The 21,377-nt window shown below is 43.9% G+C and overlaps 1 protein-coding gene across 2 annotated transcripts in view; it reads left to right on the top strand.

The window, feature by feature from the left end:
• Positions 1-21,377, top strand: part of IL6ST (interleukin 6 cytokine family signal transducer) — a 132,156-nt gene that overhangs the window by 23,903 nt on the left and 86,876 nt on the right. For both annotated transcript variants that reach the window (XM_040339495.1, XM_040339501.1), the window contains exon 2: positions 19,571-19,630. The gene's annotated coding sequence lies outside the window, so the exon portion shown is untranslated. The remainder of the gene's footprint in view (positions 1-19,570; positions 19,631-21,377) is intronic.

Genomic DNA, 21,377 nt, shown 5'->3' with positions numbered 1-21,377 from the left:
CCGTGGTGAGGTTCTGTTCTCCTCCTCCTGAAGCCTCCTGGGAAATGGAGGCGCACTGCCTTCTGGGACACACAGGACGGTGTTCCCATTAACAAATGACCTTGTGACTCGCACATGCGCAGTAGGAAGGCTTCACTGCCTGTTTTCCTTAGTGAGGATGGCGGCGGGATCCGGTCCAAGGGACAGATCTGCCTCGGGTGGCTGACATCACGGCAACCTGGACAGGAAGTTGTTGGTTTACTAAAAGCAAATAGGCTGTGCACTTTGCAAGTGCAGTTGTGATCTGCAAGGGCATTTTCTCTGAAGCTTGGTAAAAAAAAAACTGAATTTTTACCTGCACATAATTTGGATGCTGGAAGTCACCAGAGCTTCCCCTTCATTTCGCTGTGAGATTGCGATCCCAGGAGACATCGGGGCCCAGAATAGACCAGAAAGTCAGAAGTGCTGCCATGCAGCACAAAAGGTAAAAAAATAGAATAAATATTTTTAGCATTTGAGTAAGAGGGAGTGAGTTAAGTTCCGCTTTAATAAATCCTATTACAAGAAGCATGCAAGGTGCTGACTTTCTTCTAAAATTGATAGTTGGCTCTTTGTCTCTGTATTAAAGTGGAGGTTCACCCAAAAAACTTTTTTTTTAACATTAGATTGATGCTCGTTTTGTCAAGGGGAATCGGGTGTTTTTTTTACAATCTAAGCAGTACTTACCGTTTTAGAGAGAGATCTTCTCCGCCGCTTCCGGGTATGGGCTGCGGGACTGGGCGTTCCTACTTGATTGACAGGCTTCCGACGGTCGCATCCATCGCGTCACGATTTTCCGAAAGTAGCCGAACGTCTGTGCGCAGGCGCCGTATAGAGCCGCACCGACGCTCGGCTTCTTTCGGCTACTCGTGACGCGATGTATGCGACCGTCGGAAGCCTGTCGGAAGACTGTCAATCAAATGGGAACACCCAGTCCCGAAGACCATACCCGGAAACGGCGGAGAAGATCTATCTCTAAAACGGTAAGTACAGCTTCGATTTTTAAAAAACTACCCGATTCCCCTAGACAAAATGAGCATCAATCTAATGTTAACAAAAAAAATTTTGGGTGAACTCCCGCTTTAAATACTTTCGGCTTCACCCAAAAGTAGAAGGTACGCTTGTTTGCTTCTTGCCCCCTGTCAAAATCGGGTTCCCACTTTTGGGTAAGATCACTGCACAACAATCGCAAGGCTTCACTTCCTGTTTCCCTTAGTGAAGATTCTCCTATTGAGAAATGCATCTGATGCACTGAGCATGCGCAGTACGAGATGTCACTCCTGCTGATAGCCCATGATGTTTCGACAGAGCATGCGCAGTTCGTCAGATGTCTTATCCCAGGGTTTGACAAATTTGCTTGGAATCTAGGAGCAAGCTAAAAAACGTAGGAGACAAAAAACGCACCCCGTCCCGCCAAGCCCCCGCGCAGAAGCGAACGCATATACGTGAGTAGCGCCCGCATATGTAAACGGTATTCAAACCACACGTGAGGCAACGCCGCGATTGCTAGAGCAATAATTTTAGCCCTAGAACTCCTCTGTAACTCAAAACATGCAACCTGTACAATTTTTTTAAACGTCGCCTATGGAGATTTTAAAGGGTAAAAGTTTGTCGCCATTCCACGAGCGGACGCAATTTTGAAGCGTGACATGTTGGGTATCAATTAACTCGGCGTAACATTATCTTTAACAATATAAAAAAAAAAAATGGGCTAACTTTACTGTTGTCTTATTTTATTTAAAAAAGTGTATTTTTTTTCCCCAAAAAAGTGCACTTGTAAGACCGCTGCGCAAATATGGTGTGACAAAGTATTGCAACAACCGCCATTTGATTCTCTAGGGAGTTAGAATTAAAAATATATATAATGTTTGGGGGTTCTAATTAGAGGGAAGGAGATGAAGAACACAATAGAACTGCTGTTTTGCTACTTGTAATGTAACTACTTGTAATGCCAACGGCCACCACAAGATGGCGCCAGATCACAGAAGGAAGCTTAGGCCTGCAGAAGGCCTTAATTGCCGGCAATTGAGGCCGCGGCTTTGCAGCCTTCTGCAGGCCTAAGCTTCCTTCTGTGAAGGCTACAAAGCCAAGGCTTCGATTACCGGCGATCGTGCGGCAGATCTGGGCTGGCCGGTAATTGAGGCAGCGGCTTTGCGGCCTTCTGCAGGCCTAAGCTTTCCTGGGCACCAGGTCACAATTTCTTGTCGCAATTGCGACCGGGCGCCTGGATTTTGTCGAGCCCTGTCTTATCCGACAAAAGGCAAACCACGGAGAGAGCGGAGGGTAATGTCAGATTCTGCCTTGCTCTCCGCGATTTGTCAGAGGCCAAAAACTATTGTTGTTGGGCGGATTGTGGTGTGATCTTGCAGCGTGAATTTTTGGACAAGAATGGAGGTTATTTCTGGACAAGCACGGCGGTTGCTTTTGGCCGTATTTGGTCTTTTGCTAGACGGTGAAAGTTGCATATTGTCGTGAGTACAGTACATTTATGCAGCACTGTAAAGGAGCACTCTGCTGGGGGACATCTGATTTATGGAGGGGCTCTGCTGGGGGACATCTGATTTATGGAGGGGCTCTGCTGGGGGACATCTGATTTATGGAGGGGCTCTGCTGGGGGACATCTGATTTATGGAGGGGCTCTGCTGGGGGACATCTGATTTATGGAGGGGCTCTGCTGGGGGACATCTGATTTATGGAGGGGCTCTGCTGGGGGACATCTGATTTATGGAGGGGCTCTGCTGGGGGACATCTGATTTATGGAGGGGCTCTGCTGGGGGACATCTGATTTATGGAGGGGCTCTGCTGGGGGACATCTGATTTATGGAGGGGCTCTGCTGGGGGACATCTGATTTATGGAGGGGCTCTGCTGGGGGACATCTGATTTATGGAGGGGCTCTGCTGGGGGACATCTGATTTATGGAGGGGCTCTGCTGGGGGACATCTGATTTATGGAGGGGCTCTGCTGGGGGACATCTGATTTATGGAGGGGCTCTGCTGGGGGACATCTGATTTATGGAGGGGCTCTGCTGGGGGACATCTGATTTATGGAGGGGCTCTGCTGGGGGACATCTGATTTATGGAGGGGCTCTGCTGGGGGACATCTGATTTATGGAGGGGCTCTGCTGGGGGACATCTGATTTATGGAGGGGCTCTGCTGGGGGCGCATCTGATTTATGGAGGGGCTCTGCTGGGGGCGCATCTGATTTATGGAGGGGCTCTGCTGGGGGAGCATCTGATTTATGGAGGGGCTCTGCTGGGGGAGCATCTGATTTATGGAGGGGCTCTGCTGGGGGACATCTGATTTATGGAGGGGCTCTGCTGGGGGACATCTGATTTATGAAGGGGCTCTGCTGGGGCGCATCTGATTTATGGAGAAGCTCTGCTGCGGGCGCATCTGATTTATGGAGGGGCTCTGCTGCGGGACATCTGATTTATGGAGGGGCTCTGCTGGGGGACATCTGATTTATGGAGGGGCTCTGCTGCGGGCGCATCTGATTTATGGAGGGGCTCTGCTGGGGGACATCTGATTTATGGAGGGGCTCTGCTGGCTCTACCATCCTACCAGGAGGCACGAGTGACCAGCAGTCGCATCCACTGGTTGGACGGAGACCCGAACGAAGCAGGAATTGGCTTTGATTGGATCTCGTGACCCAGAAGCAACGTCATGAAATCACTTCAAGTGCATCAAATTTAAAACAAATTACAGCATTCAACACAGCTTAACTTTCCAGTTTGAATGCTTTTAAGTGCAAAGGAGGAATTTGGGGTTTTATTTACTCCAGATTTGTCCATAAAGAGTACCTGTCACTGACTATTATTTTTTTTTTTTTTTTAAAGTGCTCGTGCGCAGAAGGGCACACATACGCAAGTCGTGCCCGCAAATGTAAACCATGTTCAAACCACACATGTGAGGTATCACTGCGATCGTGCACAGGACCTACTCTGTAACTCTAAACCGGTAGCTTGTAGAAATTTTTAAGTAGTTTGTCACCATTCCACGAATGTGTGCAATTTTAAAGCATGATATAGTTGGGTATCTATTTACTCGGCATAACATCATCTTTCACATTATACAAAACAAATTGTGCTAACTTTACAGTTTTCTTTTATTTATTTATTTTTTCTTCCAAAAAAATGCATTTGAAAGACCGCTGTGCAAATAGTGACATAAAATATTGCAACGATCCCCATATTATTCTCTAGGGTCTCTGCTAAAAAAAAATATTTATATAATATTTGGGGGTTCCAAGTAATTTGCTAGCAAAAAATACAGGGCCAGATTCATAAAAGAGATACGACGGCGTATCTCCTGATACGCCGTCGTATCTCTGAGATACGATTGTCGTATCTATGCGCCTGATTCATAGAATCAGGTTACGCATAGATATCCCTAAGATCCGACAGGTGTAAGTGACTTACACCGTCGGATCTTAGGCTGCAATTCCCGGCCGGCCGCTAGGTGGCGATTCCATTGCGGTCGGTGTAGAATATGCAAATGAGTCGTTACGCCGATTCACGAACGTACGCTTTGCCCGTCGCTGTAAATTTACGTTGTTTCCGTAGAGATACGCGGCGTAAAACTAAACCTGCCCCCTCTAGGTGGTCTAGCCCAGGGCTCGACAAATCCCGGGCTCCAGGTCGCCATGGCGACTAGAAATAGGGTCCTGGCGACTTGGCTTGGAAGGGTGGCATCTGGTGGTGAGCCGTTGGTATTACAAGTTAAACAGCAATTATAATGTAATTTTTCACTATTTTCACTGCCATTTTCTTCCCTCTAATTAGAACCCCCAAACATTATATATATATATATATTTTTTATCCTAACACCCTGGAGAATAAAATGGCGATCATTGCAATACTTTCTGTCATGCCGTATTTGCGCAGCGGTCTTACAAGCGCACTTTTTTGGGAAAAAAATTACACTTTTTTCAATTTAAAAAATAAGACAACAGTAAAGTTATCCCCACTTTTTTTTTATATTGTGAAAGATAATGTTACGCCGAGTAAATTCATACCCAACATGTCACGCTTCAAAATTGCGTCCGCTCGTGGAATGCCGACAAATCTTCATAGGCGACGTTTAAAAAAATCTACAGGTTGCATGTTTTGAGTTACAGAGGAGGACTAGGGCTAGAATTATTGCTCTCGCTCTACCAATCGCGGTGATACCTCACGTGTGGTTTGAACACCGTTTACATATGCGGGCGCTGCTCACGTATGTGTTCGCTTCTGGGCGCAAGCTCGTCGGGACGGGGTGCGTTTTCTGGCTCCTAACTTTTTTAGCTGGCTCCTAAATTCCAAGCAAATTTGTCAACCCCTGGTCTAGCCAACGTTAAGTATGGCCGTCGTTCCCGCGTCAAAATTTGAAATTTCATGTCGTTTGCGTAAGTCATCCGTGAATGGCGCTGGACGCCATTTACGTTAACACCAATGACGTCCTTGTGACGTCATTTAGCGCATTGCACGTTGGAAAATTTTAGGGACGGAGCATACGCAGTACGTTCGGCGCGGGAACGCGCCTAATTTAAATGGTCCCCGCCCCATTTGAATTAGGCGGGCTTGCGCCGGGCGGATTTACGCTACGCCTCCGCAAGTTTACAGGCAAGTGCTTTGTGAATCAAGCACTTACGCTGAAAACTTGCGGCGGTGTAACGTAAATGGGATACGTTAAACCACCGCAGCGTAGGGCAATTCTATGTGAATCTGGCCCACAGATTTTAACTTGTAAGCAACAAGTGTCAAAAAAAGGCTTCGGCATGAAGGGGTTAAATATATTGTGGAAGCACTGGACACTTTATAATGTTTGACATTACTGTCATTTTATATGGTTATGCGCTTTATTAATGTATATTAATTATTGATTTATTGCAAGTTGAAAAATTTGAAGCGTAGGTGTAGGGATTCCCTCACGCATTGATGACTACCTTCTTTTTCTTTTCAATAAATAACGGGTTAGTACAAAAACACAGTACAATCATTTTTTGTGGTCCTTAGCAGCATACAGTATGACTGCCTTCTTTTTATCCTTTAACCACTTAAGACCCTGACCAATATGCAGGTTAAGGACCTTGCCCCTTTTTGCGATTCGGCACTGCCGCTTTAACTGACAATTGCGCGGTCATGCGACGTGGCTCCCAAACAAAATTGGCTTCCTTTTTTTCCCACAAATAGAGCTTTCTTTTGGTGGTATTTGATCACCTCTGCGGTTTTTATTTTTTGCGCTATAAACAAAAATAGAGCGACAATTTAGAAAAAAAGCAATCATTTTTTACTTTTTGCTATAATAAATATCCCCAAAAAAGATATATATATATATATATATATATATATATATATAAAAAAAAAAATAATTTCCTCAGTTTAGGCCGTTACGTATTCTTATACCTATTTTTAATAAAAAAAATCGCAATAAGCGTTTATCGATTTGGTTTGCGCAAAATTTATAGGGTTTGCAAAATAGGGGATAGTTTTATGGCATTTTTATTAATATTTTTTGTTACTAGTAATGACGGCGATCATCGATTTTAATTGTTTTTTTCTCTCGTGACTGCGACATTATGGCGGACACATCGGACACTTTTGATGCATTTTGACAATGGCAGTGAAGGGGTTAACAACTAGGGGGCACTAAGGGGTTAAGTGTGCCCTAAGGGAGTGATTCTTACTGTAGGGGGGAGTGGCTGTAGGTGTGACGTCACTGATCGTCGTCTCCTATATCAGGGAACAGACGATCAGTGTCACTGCCACACAGAAGAATGGGGAAGGTGTGTTTACACTCACCTCTCCCTGTTCTTCAGCTCCTGTGATCGATCGCGGGACACCGGCGGCGATCGGGTCCCGCGGTCACGGATCTTCGGACCGGCGCGCTCGTGACCCCACGGCTGGGCTCTTGAAGGCAACGTACAGGTACGTGCATGTGCCCAGCCGTGCCCTTCTGCCAACGTATATCGGCGTGAAGGGGGCCTTAAGTGGTTAAAGGTGGACACGGGCGCACACAGATATCTTTTGTGTTTGACGGACAACCAGGTGTAATACAGAATGATTAAATGATTGTTACTGTGTGTTGTATTTTTTCAATATTTAAATGAGATGGCAAACAATCAATTTGCCATCGTTTGTACCTAAACAAATAACACGTCAATACATATGTGGCCACCTTAAAGGGGTTGTAAAGGTTCGTGGTTTTTCACCTTCATGCATCCCATGCATTAAGGTGAAAAAACACCTGGCTGTCATGGGCCCCTCAGCCTCCCCGTTTTACTTGCCTGAACACGTTCACCTGCTGTGCGCGTCCCCCGGCGTCCTCTTTTTCCTCTGAGTCTGGCCGTTGATTGGCTAGATTGATAGCAGTGCAGCCATTGGCTCCCGCTGCTGTCAATCACATCAAATGACACGGCCGCCGGGGGTGCGGGACCGAATCATACACTTGGCGTCTATGTATGACACAGGAGCGCGCTCGCAAGCGAACCCCCTCGGGAAAGAGCTTCCCAGAGGGGGTTAGCTTTAGCGGGGAGGAGCCGAGCGAGCCACCGTGGGACCCCAGAACAGCAGGATCGGGGCCACGCTGCGCAAAACAAACTGCACAGTGGAGGTAAGTATAACATGTTTGTAAAGGTTCGTTTAAAAAATAAAAAATAAATAACAATCACTTTAAGGCCCCTTTCCACACAGGCTTTCTGATCAGGTCCACCTGTCCGTTTTTCAGGCGGATCCTTAATTCAGTCCTATGGAGAGGCGGATGTCGGCGCTGACATGTCGTCTGACACCCGCTGCTATCTGATCCGGTCAGTTAAATCCAGACAGATGGTGACCCTATTTTTCCATTCGTCTGGTGAATCGGATGAAAACGGTTCTTTTTCATCTGATCTCTCCATAGAGAACAGCGGGGCTCTGACGGGTCATTCTTGGCACAATAAGCGGAGACGGACCTGTCATTCGCCTGCTCGGCGGGGATCAACGGATCGATCCCTTATCAGCTTCGCACAGACTAAGCACACAAGGCACTCTTTCCTATGTAATACTCTATTGCAGCACACCACCTGGCTGCTGTAGATGTTGTGCTGGCAAAGCCACTCAAGCATCATATTCCAAATGTTGTCCAGCTGATGTATTGAGTTTCTGCTGAAATTAATGAATGACTCTTACTATCTGTTACTAGCACAGAAAAATGTAATCGAGTTTAAAACTTAAAGAAAAAAAAAAACTGGACCATCGCTACCTCTGTTTTTTAAGCACCTGTGTATTTATTTTCAGGGAATTAGGGCCAGATTCACGTAGAATCGTGGCGGCGTAACGTATCCTGGATACGTTACACCGCCGCAATTTTTCATCGCAAGTGCCTGATTCACCAAGCACTTGCGATGAAAACCTACGGCTGCGGCCTCCGGCGCAAGGCGGGCCAATTCAAATGGGCGTTTGCCATTTAAATTGGGCGCGCTCCCGCGCCGGACCTACCGCGCATGCTCCGTTTCCAAACTCCCGCCGTGCTTTGCGCGAAGTGACGTAATTTTTTCGAACGGCGACGCGCGTAGCGTAATTCCGTATTCCCGGACGGCTTACGCAAACAACGTTATTTTTTAAATTTCGACGCGGGAACGACGGCCATACTTTATACAGCAATATGATTGCTGTGTAAAGTTAAGGCAGCAAAAAAAACGACTAACTTTGCGACGGGAAACTAGACTAGCGGCGACGTAGCAAACGTGAAAAACCGTCGTGGATCGCCGTAACTCCTAATTTGCATACGCTGGTTTACGACGCAAACTCCCCCCAGCGGCGGCCGCGGTATTGCATCTTAAGATCCGACAGTGTAAAACAATTACACCTGTCGGATCTTATGGCTATCTATGCGTAACTGATTCTATGAATCAGTCGCATAGATGGAACAACAGATACGCCGTCGTATCTGCTCTGTGAATCTGGCCCTTAGTACACAAAGTACATCTAGTAGTGAATAGCTGCAGCCAAGTCCTGCTGTCTGTGTCATTGGACGCAGCAGCAGGACTCGGGAGCGCGCCCGCAACAGTGCCCACATGGAAAGCGGATTTCCGTGGGGGCACTTGAGAAGAAGAGCAGCCAGAAATGCTGCGTGGGGGCTCCCGAAGAGGAGGATCGGGGCCGGCTCTGTGCAAAACCCTTGCACAGAGGAAGGAAGTATGCCATGTTAAAAAAAGAGAAACTTTACAACCCCTTTAAGTATGAGCAGTGAAGTGAAACAATTAATATGAATTCTCCTAGATCAGCCTTTATAATGTGGTGTTATAGGACGTTCCCTGACCTTCCACCTGGAACTGACCAGTAGTTTCAGGTTGCAGGTTGTCTTTAAAGTTGATTGTTGTCAAGCAGATCCTTATTTAAAATCACAGATGTGGTTATCGTTTGTTAAAACTCCAGTCTTGTGTTTAAAAAAAAAAAAAGATCTAATCTGATCTTCTGCCCTGGTTCACACTGGGTACGATTTGGAACGATTTGAGATGCGATTTGACATGTCAAATCGCATCTCAAATGGCGGCATTTGACGGCAATTGTCGGCAATGGCACTGTCCTAATCAGTGCGACGCCGCATCTGCGATTTACATGAAATTGCGGCCGAAATCGCGGCAAAATCGCGCATTTTACCGCGATTTTGAATTCGCAGCAGTGTGAACCTAGGCTAAGAATGATTTTTTTCTTTGCATTTTTGCACAGTAAGACCCCATACACACTATACAACTCGAGTGTGATTTCCCTTTAGCTATACCAAAACCATGTAGTCCAAGTGCCTGCCTGATTGCATACAAATTATAAAAGTGGATGTAAACCCAATTCGTGAAATTCGAGCTGGGCACCTATATCTGCAGTGTTTTGTCTCGTAACTCTCTCCTGAACCATTTCTCTCTTATCAGCCTGATAACTCCTGACAAATTCTCAGAGGTTGCTAAAACAGATTAGCAGGGAGCTGGCCCTGTTAAAAAAAAAACACCTCCTGAGAGTCGCTGCCTCTGTGGAGAGGGGGTGTGTGTGTGTGTGTGTGGGGGTGTGTGTGTGTGGGGGTGTGTGTTTTTCCTCCAATCAGCAATTTTAGCTATCTTGGTTGTATGCCCAGACATCACACTCTGTGTTAACCACATCCCACCCAGCCACTGCATATATATGGCCGGTTGGGCGCTCTCTCCTTCTGAGTGGAGGTTCAGAAACGTCCCTCAGAAGGTGGGGGGTCCTGCACGTGCCCGCGCAGCGATCCCGATGTGCTCGTGTCACTTGAACATGGCGCATCTCCGCTCGGCAGGGGGACTCTGATTGGACATGGCTGTCATATGATCAGGAAAGCCAATCACTGACGTCATGTGATGTAAATAGAGTTGCTAGGCGATCGACTCTCCTCTCTTCACATTGAAGTTGTCAGTGAGGAGAGCTGATCACTGCAGCTGGCTGGTGATCAGTGAGTATGAGCTGTATTTTTTACAGCTTTTTACTCACTGATCACCAGCCTAGTGTCCCCAAAACACACGTCCCTACACAGTAAAAATGCCTGTCCCCCACATATGTAGCAGTAAAATCATATGTCCGTGATTACCTGCGCACATATGTCCGTGATTACCTGCGCACATATGTCCGTGATTACCTGCGCACATATGTCCATGATTACCTGCGCACATACAGTATGTCCGTGATTACATGAACCAATTATACACTCAACGGGATTTTTTTTTACCAAAGACATGTAGCAGAATAAATTTTGGCTTAAATTTTTGCCAAAATTCCATTTTATTGGATTTCTTTTAAAATGGAAAGAAATGAAAAAAAAAAAAATATATATATATATATATATATATATATATATATATATATATATATATATATATATATATATATTATATATATATCAGGGGTTGACAAATTTGCTTGGCATCTAGGAGACAGCTAAAAAAGTTAGGAGCCAGAAAATGCGCCCCGTCCCGACGAGCTTGCACGCAGAAGCGAACACATACGCAAGCAGCGACCGCATATGTAAATGGTGTTCAAACCACACATGTAAGGTATCGCCGCGATTGGTAGAGCGAGAGCAATAATTCTAGCACTAGACCTCCTCTGTAACTCAAAACATGCAACCTGTAGAGTTTTTTTAAACGTTGCCTATGGAGATTTTAAAGGGTAAAAGTTTGACGCAATTCCACGAGCGGACGTAATTTTGAAGCGTGACATTTTGGGTATCAATTTACTCGGCTTAACATTATCTTTCATAATATAAAAAAAATGGGTATAACTTTACTGTTGTCTTATTTTTTTAATTAAAAAAAAAGTGTAATTTTTTCCCCAAAAAAGTGCACTTGCAAGACCGCTGCGCAAATACGGCGTGACAGAAAGTATTGCAACGATCGCCATTTTATTCTCTAGGGTGTTAGGATAAAAAATATATATAATGTTTGGGGGTTCTAATTAGAGGGAAGAAGATGGCAGTGAAAATAGTGAAAAATTACATTAGAATTGCTGTTTAAAGGGGAGGTTCCCCTAAAAATAAACTTTTGACATTGCATTTGCTACATTAATTACAATTAGAATCGGCTGGTTTTATGTAAAAAATACCTCCGTACGTAGCGTTTGCTATATTCGTTCCCACCACCACTTCCGGGTACGATGCTGGCAGTGGGCGTTCCTAATTGATGGACAGGCATCCGACCGACGCATCCATCGCGTCACGAGATGACGAAAGAAGCCGAAAGGAACGCCCACCGCCAGCATCGTACCCGGAAGTGGCGGTGGGAACGAATATAGCAAACGCTACGTACGGAGGTATTTTTTACATAAAACCAGCCGATTCTAATTGTAATTAATGTAGCAAATGCAATGTCAAAAGTTTATTTTAAGGGGAACCACCGCTTTAACTTGTAATGCTTAACTTGTAATACCAATGGCCACCACCAGATGGCGCCAGCTTACACATCTGGTGGTAATAACTTGTAATACCAACGGCTCACCACCAGATGGTGCCCCCCCTTCCAAGCCAAGTCGCCAGGACCCTATTTCTAGTCGCCATGGCGACCTGGCGCCCGGGATTTGTCGAGCCCTGATATATATATATATATATATATATATATATATATATATATATATATAATTTTTTTTTTTTTTTTGCGATTGTAAGCGAAAAAAGAGCAGAAAAATAAAAATACGAGTCGTGAATAAATGCCACCAAAACAAAGCTCTTTGTGTGAACAAAATGATAAAAATTTCAATTGGGTACAGCGTAGCATGACTGCACAATTCCTATTGAAAGTGCTGAAAGTTGGTCTGGGAAGGATAGGGGCAAAAGTGCCCAGTATTGGAGTGGTTAAACGGGAAGAGAAAATCTCCTAACACGATCTGAACTTTCTAGACAGTATATAAATGTGAAGACAGCAGATACACATGTAAAACTTATGTAGAGAGATTTGGTTCATCTCTGTGTATCATCTGAGGCTGTTCACTTCACTGGGTGTATGGAGGGTTTACATCCACTTTAAGGTTTGATCTCATATTATTTGGTTATATGGTTTTGGTAAATCTGAAGGAAAAAAATCTACAGACAATTGTATAGGGTGTATCTAACTGTTTCCACCAGTGTGACTTGGGACTGCAAAGACGCATGACAAGTCGTACCCTGTGATTTCCAATGAGTACCGTTCATATATATGCGACGTCTAGGTAGTCCCTGCACTACTTTGGTCCCACTTAGATGCGACTTTAGGTCCATAGACCTTAAGAATACACAAGCATTGCTTTAAGTCGCATCAAAATCACAGGACTTTCAGGTCGCACTAGTGGAAACCTAGGCTAAAGGGCTAACTTTCCAGCTCTCAGGCAGAACCCAGAGTGCTAAATTAATAATCACCATTCACTAATATTGGCAATTGGAATTCATCTGTCATTGATTAGAACATGCTAAACTAAAATCTGTGCTCTCTGGGGTTCACCACTTTATTTGCTTGTATTACCATAGTCCTGAATTGTTTGTCCTTGCTCAGTACATTAGTTAATGTTTCCTGAAAACTCTTCTCTCCCCTCTTCTGGGAAATGAATATTGCAACATCAGCTGAAACCTCTGTGCTTGTGTTCTTTGTTATTTCCTGAGAATTCTTTGTTTCAGTTGTGTGTTTTTTTGTTTTTCTTCTTCTTTTGCTTGGTAATTCTAGTTATTCATAGTGTAATGTTTTGTGTGTTCTGTATAAATCACTGACTTGTATATACTCAACCATTGATGAGCTCTTACATTCCCTTCCTGGCATATGCTTAGAATTCTGTGGAACGTGTAGCAATTTAATTATTCCGGTGTCCGTTTTATGAAGCAGTGATCCCAAGAATCACCACTGATCACAGCTTATAAACAGTTTATGAAACAGAGATAATCGGGGGAGAAGATGTTTGAACTTGTTCTCCCGCCTATGATCTCCACACAGTGAGAATCCTCATTGACTCACACAGTAACGGCCAGTTGAGCGCTTCACTGGGGTTCTGAGTCAGAATTCACACTTCCAGATTCACCAGCTCAGAGGTGGTGAATCGGGGAGTGAAGAGAGAATCCCGGGGGATCTGAGGAGGAAGATTTTTAACTTCTTTCTACCTCGTAGACCCCCAACACTGTAACCATGTCCCCCTGTATTATGTGTGTGTGTGTATATGTATATGTATGTATGTATGTGTATATATATATATATATATATATATATATATATATATACACATAGTGCCTTGGGAATGTATTCGGCCCCCTTGAACTTTGCGACCTTTTGTCACATTTCAGGCTTCAAACATAAAGATATAAAACTGTAATTTTTTTTGAAGGATCAACAACAAGTGGGACACAATCATGAAGTGGAACGAAATTTATTGGATATTTCAAACTTTTTTAAAAAATAAAAAACTGAAAAATTGGGCGTGCAAAATTATTCAGCCCCTTTACTTTCAGTGCAGCAAACTCTCTCCAGAAGTTCAGTGAGGATCTCTGAATGATCCAATGTTGACCTAAATGACTAATGATGATAAATAGAATCCACCTGTGTGTAATCAAGTCTCCGTATAAATGCACCTGCACTGTAATAGTCTCAGAGGTCCGTTTTAAAGCGCAGAGAGCATCATGAAGAACAAGGAACACACCAGGCAGGTCCGAGATACTGTTGTGGAGAAGTTTAAAGCCGGATTTGGATCCAAAAAAATCTCCCAAGCTTTAAACATTCCAAGGAGCACTGTGCAAGCGATAATATTGAAATGGAAGGAGTATCAGACCACTGCAAATCTACAAAGACCTGGCCTGCCCTCTAAACTTTCATCTCATACAAGGAGAAGACTGATCAGAGATGCAGCCAAGAGGCCCATGATCACTCTGGATGAACTGCAGAGATCTACAGCTGAGGTGGGAGACTCTGTCCATAGGACAACAATCAGTCCCTGTATACTGCACAAATCTGGCCTTTATGGAAGAGTGGCAAGAAGAAAGCCATTTCTTAAAGATATCCATAAAAAAGTGTCGTTTAAAGTTTGCCACAAGCCACCTGGGAGACACACCAAACATGTGAAAGAAGGTGCTCTGGTCAGATGAAACCAAAATCCAACTTTTTGGCAACAATGCAAAACATTATGTTTGGCGTAAAAGCAACACAGCTCATCGCCCTGAACACACCATCCCCACTGTGAAACATGGTGGTGGCAGCATCATGGTTTGGGCCTGCTTTTCTTCAGAAGGGACAGGGAAGATGGTTCAAATTGATGGGAAGATGGATGGAGCCAAATACAGGACCATTCTGGAAGAAAACCTGATGGAGTCTGCAAAAGACCTGAGACTAGGACGGAGATTTGTCTTCCAACAAGACAATGATCCAAAACATAAAGCAAAATCTACAATGGAATGGTTCACAAATAAACATATCCAGGTGTTAGAATGGCCAAGTCAAAGTCCAGACCTGAATCCAATCGAGAATCTGTGGAAAGAACTGAAAACTGCTGTTCACAAACGCTCTCCATCCAACCTCACTGAGCCCGAGCTGTTTTGCAAGGAGGAATGGGCAAGAATTTCAGTCTCTCGATGTGCAAAACTAATAGACATACCCCAAGCGACTTACAGCTGTAATCGCAGCAAAAGGTGGCGCTACAAAGTATTAACTTAAGGGGGCTGAATAATTTTGCACGCCCAATTTTTCAGTTTTTTTATTTGTTAAATTTGAAATATCCAATAAATTTCGTTCCACTTCATGATTGTGTCCCACTTGTTGTTGATTCTTCAAAAAAAAAATTAGTTTTAAATCTTTATGTTTGAAGCCTGAAATGTGGCAAAAGGTCGCAAAGTTCAAGGGGGCCGAATACTTTCGCAAGGCACTGTGTGTGTGTGTGTGTGTGTGTGTATGTATGTGTATTATATATATGTATATATATTTCACATGAGTCCCTACCCTCATGGAGCTTACAATTGAAGGTCCCTAACTCAACAGGGTGGAGAAAAATCAATGATATTATTTATTATTAAATCTGGTTGTTTTTTTATCCAATTTTTATTTTAAAAAAAGTAAGCGTCTTCTATCTAAAGATTTTTTTTCTATTTTTTTTTTTTTCCCACTTGAGGACCAGAAGGATTTACTCCCCCCCCACCCCCTCCATAAAGGGGTGGTTCACCCTAAAAACGACTTTTTTTTTATTACACTGCCCCCCCCCACATTACAATCCGATTAAGGCTATTATTATTTTTTTGATGCTGTACATACCTTTGTACAGCATATTCACCCGTGCATCCGGGTTGCGAGTCCCGCGGGAGTGGGCGTTCCTAACATGTCTGTGATTGACGTTTTGCCCAAAAACGAGCTCCCCCCATCTCGTAAGCCGCGTCACGATTGGCGAAAGGAGCCGAACGGCGAGTCGGCGCTATACTGCGCATGCGCATCGCCGTTCGGCTCCTTTCGCCAATCGTGACGCGGCTTACGAGACGGGGGGAGCTCGTTTTTGGGCAAAACGTCAATCACAGACATGTTAGGAACGCCCACTCCCGCGGGACTCGCAACCCGGATGCACGGGTGAATATGCTGTACAAAGGTATGTACAGCATCAAAACAATAATAGCCTTAATCGGATTGTAATGTGGGGGGGGGGCAGTGTAATAAAAAAAAGTAGTTTTTAGGGTGAACCACCCCTTTAATGACAAGGCCATTTATGTAGTGCAGAACTGCGTCGCTTTAACTGACAATTGCACGATCGTGCGTCATTGTACCCAAGCAAAATGTACATCGTTTTTTTCCCACCACAAATAGAGCTTTCTTTTGGTGGTATTTGATCACCTCTGTGGTTTTTATTTTTTTGTGCTATAAACAAAAATGGAGCGACAATTTTGAAAAAGAAACACAATATTTTCGGCTATAATACACACCCAGTAAAAGAAAAAAAAACTAGGTTCTTCATCAATTTATGCCAACTTATATTCTACTACATATATTTGGTAAAAAAAAAAAAAAAGCCCTTGTTGGTTTGCGCAAAAGTTATAGCGTCTTCAAAATGGGGATAGATTTATGGCATTATTATATATTAAAATTTTTACTAGCAATGGCATTGATCAGTTTATTTTTTTTGGGATTGTGGCAGACAGATCGGACAACTAATTGACATTTTTTTATCTTTTTTTTTTTTTTTTTTTTTTTTTTTTTTTGGGGGGGGGGGGGGGCAGTGACATTATTACAGTGATTATTGTACTAATGACAATGGCAGTAAAGAGGGTTAACAGGAGCGATCAAGGGGTTAACTGTGTTCCCTCAGTGTGTTTCTAACTGTATGGGGGGATGGGCTGCCTGGGGTAACACACAGATATGTCTTCCTGCATAGCAGAAAGATAGGATCTCTGTGTGACCCCATCAGATCGGATATCTGCCTTGTCAAACAGATCCCCATTCTGTCACTGTTGGGGACCGGCAGACACACTGATTGGCTTCCCCGCTGGCCTATCGGCGCGCCCACAGATCGCCCTGTACGAGCCAACGTACAGCTACGGAAATTCACGCAGCCAGGCCAACCTGCTGCAGTTGGCGGCTGTTCGGCAAGCGGTTAAAAATTATGATTTAAATCGAGTTGATTTAATTCAAACCTTCTTACTAGTTATTTAAATCAAATCCACCCTGCTAACTCGCACATACTAGGGACAATTTAGGCAGGAGTCCATCAGCCTACTGGCATGTCTCTGGAGTGTAGGAGGAAAAGCATGCAGGTACGGGGAGAACATGCAAACTCCAGGCAGGTAGTGTTATGGTTGGGATTCAAACTGACAACCCAAGTGCTGCCAGTCGAAAGTGCTAACCACTTATCCACTGTGCTGCTATGACTGTTTGCCTTTTCCCAGATGTCCTTTGAGAGCTGTTCTGGAAAGATCAAGTGTCTGCAGATATAGGCCCCTCTGCATATAGAATGTTATATAATTATGTAAGAAGGCAACCCCGGTATTCCATTAGATGTGCACACTCATGTTTCATGTTCAATCAGTGAGGAGTATGCACATCAAAAAAGGAAGGCTTACAGATAAACTACAGAACGTCTCCCCATCTCTCAGCACAATCCCTTCTAATACACACTTCCTGCGTCTCTGAAATAAAAGGATGCCGCTTCATATGAATAAAGAGAAACAACTTCAGTTGTCAGAGCAATTTTCATTACAATAAACCAGTTTTATTATTAATGGAAATGTAGTTGCTAATTATCACATTAAAGAAATACCTTTGAACTTCTATCAAGCTCTAGAATCCAGGCAAGCTGATTTTCCCGGAGTGTCTTATAAATATAATGAGATTTACTGGAAAGCAATGCTAATGTTGTCTGTAACAGATGTCAGCTGCAGCATTCCACACTTATTCTTTGGGGCAGCCCATTCATTTGAATAGGGTGCCACAGCACCCCAGTTGACTGAAAATCGCACCATTTGTGGTAACCCTGCACTGTAGCGTATATGGCGCACTGCAATCCTGGTGTGTGTAGCTGTTACGTTGGGCTGAAAATGATTGTCGCTGCCACCAACTAACAGATGTATGTAATGTGTAGGTGTGAATGGGCCTAAGGGCTCCTTCAGATGGGTGATGAGCCCCTTCTTGCACACAGAGCTGTGGTTTGCTGCTTCTTCATCCACATTGGAGCTGCACGCAGACAGAGCGGCTGCACTATCGGTCGCATTGTAAAATTTTAACATGCGGGGGGCAGGAGGGGGTTTACAGATCCGAGCAGACACATGCATTTGTTACCTATTGGCATGAGCCCTATAATTGATCTGGAGCAGTAACTAGTGAATAACTGGCCTGGAACAAGCATGCTTTTTATTGCAGTTTAGTCTGAACTGGCCAGTGACTTGCTAAGCAGCGAAATCCAGGTTTCTAAAGAGAAGTCTATGGGCCAGATTCAGGTAGGAAGATACGACGTCGTACTCCAGGATACGATCCGTCGTATCTCTGAGTCTGAGGCGTCGTATCTTGGCGCCTGATTCAAAGAATCAGATACGCCAGAATTTCTCTAAGATACAACCAGCGTAAGTCTCCTACGCCGTCGTATCTTAACTGCATATTTACACTGGCCGCTAGGGGCGTGTACGCTGATTTACGCCTAGAATATGTAAATCGGCTAGATACGCCTATTCACGAACGTACGCCCGGCCGTCGCAGTACAGATACGCCGTTTACGTAACGCTTTTTCTGGCGTAAAGTTACCTCTGCTATATGAGGCGTAGCCAATGTTGTATGGATGTCGGGACCGTGTCGAATTTTCCGTCGTTTGCAAATAGGGCTGTGCGTCATTTACGTTCACGTCGAAAGCTTAGGCTTTTTGCGTGTTAATTTGAAGCATGCGCACTGGGATACTTTCACGGACGGCGCATGCGCCGTTCGGAAAAATCGTCATTTACGTGGGGTCACAATAAATTAACATAAAACACGCCCACATCTTCCACATTTAAATTAGGCGGGCTTACGCCGGCCTATTTACGCTACGCCGCCGCAACTTTGCTTTGTGAATACTGCACTTGCCTGTCAAAGTTGCGGAGGCGTAGCGTAAATAGGATACGTTGCGCCCGCACATAAATGCGCGCTCCCTACGTGAATCTGGCCCTGTATCTGTAGGTTTTATACATACTGTAGATCAATATATAGATGGATATCCTCAAAGCTTTATGTTGAAAGTACACTTTGGGGTTGATTTACTAAAGGCAAATCCACTTGGAAGTGCAGTCGCTGTAGATCGGAGAGGGAGATGCAAGGAAAATAAAAAACAGCTGTTTTGCTTGTACATGAGTGGATTATAAAATCAGCAGAGCTTCCCCTCATTCCAGAGCTTCCCCTCTGATCTACATTGACTGCATTTCTAAGTGCACTTGTAGTGCAAAGTGGATTTGCCTTTAGTAAATCAACCCCCTTGTCTTTAATGAGAAGAATGGAAGTACTTACAGCAAGGTTTAAAATACATTTAACAATTCATCAGTAAGTAAAATGGATTGTATTGTTAGGAGTGCTCTATGTTTTTAAATCTTTCATAACAAAACATGAATACCTTATTTGATTCAAATTGTTTTCTTCTTTTTTTTCTTTTCTAGGTGCTGCCAACATGATCTCCTTCTACATTTTCATTTTTTTTGCCGTCATTATCGCTGCAGGTATGTCGAGTGCTGGAAGTGTCTGTAACTGGGAATTTATGCAGGTTGAGCACAGCATAAGTCACTTTGTCACTTTAATGCCTCGTACACACGATCGGATAATCGGAAGATAAAAATCGCTTTTGGATTCTTAGCATGATGGTCTGATCGTTAGTACACAGCTTTCAACAGCCGATCACAACAGTCCGAAGGGACAAACACGAAAACTTTGCTCGGATGATAGCTCCTCGAACGACAATCGTTTAATCAGTACAGTATGTACAATAGGTATAAGGAAGGGAAATGGGATAGGGGAATCTGCGCTAGGTGAAAGCAATAATAAAGCAATTAAGGGTGGGTCCCGGGAGGGACGTCCTGCAGCTGAACACAAATGTTTAGATACAAAAACAAAAAAAACGTATGGAGAAAAGACAGTGCAGCGCTAGACAAAATATAACACTCAAGTGTGAAAAGTGTGTCAATAGAATATTTAAATAAATGAATAAACCATGAATGAAAATTAATAAGTGAATATTAAAATAACACAATCTAATATGGCATTATCCTCTGAAGTAAACAGGGACTGTTGCAAAAAATAAACATGATAACTAAACCTGTCAAGGTAAGTGATGCCTAAAACAAATGTATTTCTGCAGTGAAGCAGAGAACCTGTCTCAGTGTTCCAACAAATCAGTGTAAATTATGCCACATAAATAATCACAGTGATAATGATACAACAGTGTTTCAGTATAAGTCAATGTTTCATGGAAAGTATAAATAAAGTTGAATAAAGGTGAGTAAAATTAAATAGAGTCCACAAAGGAAAAAAAGCGTGGGAGGGGTTTTGTAGTCCCCTCAGGTGAAGATGGTAAAGAGCAGAAGATCCACCAAAAGACCACAGTTGGAAATAGGAGGAAGGCAATCCACAGACAATCCATTGTAAAGAGAAATGGAGGCTTACCGAAGCTGTGACCCGACCTTCTCAGGAAGGTCTCCTCCTAAACAGGCGTGTTGGGATACAAAAGTCCTCAGGCAGTGGAGATGGATCGATATCCTTCACGAATCAAACGTCACGGTTCCACAGCATCGTAGCTCCTCATATGGGTCAGGGATGACAGCACTCACAGAGATATGTAGCAACGGTGGTCAGCAGATGTACGATAAACGCCATGCATGATCGGAAGGAGATGGAAGAATGTGAACAATGTTAGTTGCTTAGCTACGCAAACCGAAAGGTTTTCCTGAATCGTATGCCAAAAAACTGACATTTCGTAGAGCGCATTTTGATATGGGTTTATGCATCAAAATGCGAACGATATGTCATACGATTATCTGCTCGTGTGTACGAGGCATAACTCATTCAAATCAAAGTAACAGGTACTCTTGTAAGAACAGCCCCCCCTTCACTTATGATCCTTGCCTTTCCCGTTGGTCCCCTGCCTCTCTGGGAATCGGAGTCGGGAATCATAGTCATGTGTAAGGCTTCATGTCTGATATTCCTGGAGCTTGCACAAGTTTAATTATTTTCTCCTCCTTTTCAGTGGCCGTTTTCAGATCTGACAATTGACCACTTTATCTGGGAGTAGGTGGACACTCTGCTCCTGAAGGCACTAAATATTAACCTAGGGATCTGGCAGCAGGCGGGGCGAGCTTACATTAGCTGGGGGGGTTTCCTGACAAGTCAACCTGTAACCTTGACCTGAAATAGGGGAGCCATCCATGAGATGTTTGCCCTGAGCACACCAATGCCTTAAAAGAGAAGTATGTT

Source organism: Rana temporaria, chromosome 1 (genome assembly GCF_905171775.1).
Source record: "Rana temporaria chromosome 1, aRanTem1.1, whole genome shotgun sequence".
Classification (NCBI taxonomy): Eukaryota; Metazoa; Chordata; class Amphibia; order Anura; family Ranidae; genus Rana; species Rana temporaria.
The sequence above is the reverse complement of the archived record's forward strand: the minus strand, read 5'-3'. Positions and strand labels throughout refer to the sequence as shown.